The following is a 1,781-nucleotide window of genomic DNA, read 5'->3' on the forward strand; positions in this document are numbered from 1 at the left end:
TTAAAACCCCCACAAATTGATTTTTTAATTTAACAAAAATTAGTTATTTTATGAAATTTTTAAACCTCCACAAACCCTGTAATTATTTATTTATTTTTAATTTCGAATCATTCGTTAATCTTATTTCATTTACATACTCTCAAATTAAAAATTATTTTTTAATATCAAAATTTAAAAACTAAATCTTTTATTGTGTTTGGTAAATAAAAAATTTAAAAGCTATTTGGTAGCCAACCCAACGTGCTAAACATCTGAAATTCTCATGAGATTAACATCTAAATGCAAAATTCTATTCTACATAAATCGATACAAACACTTAAATCAATAATGAAGGATGTCAACTTAGAGTATCCAGAAGCATTAAAAGAGGACTGACATGAATTTCTAAGTTTTTTCACTTCCTAGTAACCATATATTTTATGACATCCTGGATCCTATAAATAAAAGAATATGAAATGATTCTATGCCTAGAAACATATTTATTCTCAGCACCTCAAAGCAACAAACCCAAGTTGATGCCTCAAATAATCTAAATGATCCACAATATTCACAAGAGCTTTAATCGCATAATCCTTTAATGTCTCTACATATCTGCAACCATAACACGAAAAGAGAAAACAAAATAAAGGTGGGAATAAGGGATATAATACTACCATCATACATATATAACAGCATGTAAAAAGTAACTCACATTTATTTTTGGTCATCATTGGGGTATGAAAGTTCAAAATACTCGGCAGCTGAGTATAACTGTGATATGAGATTTTTCAAATCCTAGGAAGTGATAAAAATATGAGAAATAGTTAGCAAACAAAATTATATAATAAAACCCACTTAATAATGGAATCCTACACTAGATTAAAGCAAGAGATGCATTATACAAACAGGCACTAGCCATAAAGGAGGTATGGTTGAGGAACAAACTTCACCACATAAAAGGACATTAAACACGACCAAAGTACCTTGAGACCATCATCAAAGATCAAGCTCTGGTACATAAAAATTTCATCATCAGTTGAAGCTTCTTGAGACACAGGTTTTGCCACAGAAGTGGTGATCTGCCCCATGAATGAAAATAATAGAAGCAAGAACACCTTATCGATAAGAAAGAAAATGAATGACAGTTAATTCACATTCATGGTGGTAAAGTGATGAGGATTAAAAATAAAGCACTGCCAAAAAGGAAAAAAGAATATCAAAACCAAGATTAGTAACCTTTTAGAAGAAGATTGTTGAGAAAACTTCAAGCCCTTGAACATACGCTGACAAAGAAATTGACACCTTGTTTGCAATACCACCTTGAATCCAAGTAAAAAAGTAAGAAAAAGAAGTATCATATTACTAATATAAGTGCAGTAAATTTTGGTAACCGACTAACCTTAAATAATTAGTGATTCACATAAGATGACAATAAACTTACCACTATTATCTCCAACATTTACCATGGAAGAATCATCTGATTTTGCTTCTCTATCAGCATTACCCAATGTATATGCTATAACAGCAAATCTGATTGCTTCCCCAGGCACAGCAGCTTTTAGAATGCGTTGTTCTATGGTCTCTAGTGCTTCAAATTTCTGCAAACATGAATTGTCAAAACTCTTCTTTTTCATCTTAATAAAGTTATTTGTTTATCAATAAAAAGAAACAACATTGAGGTAATACATATTTAGGTTACAATAATGAACACTATGCTGTTGCAACTTCAATCAAAATGATCTTATTGAATGGTGATCAAATATCCACTTTTTTTCAGCGCTCATGTATTTTCCATATATATC

The sequence above is a fragment of the Arachis stenosperma genome, chromosome 4, assembly GCF_014773155.1.
Source record: "Arachis stenosperma cultivar V10309 chromosome 4, arast.V10309.gnm1.PFL2, whole genome shotgun sequence".
Lineage (NCBI taxonomy): Eukaryota > Viridiplantae > Streptophyta > Magnoliopsida > Fabales > Fabaceae > Arachis > Arachis stenosperma.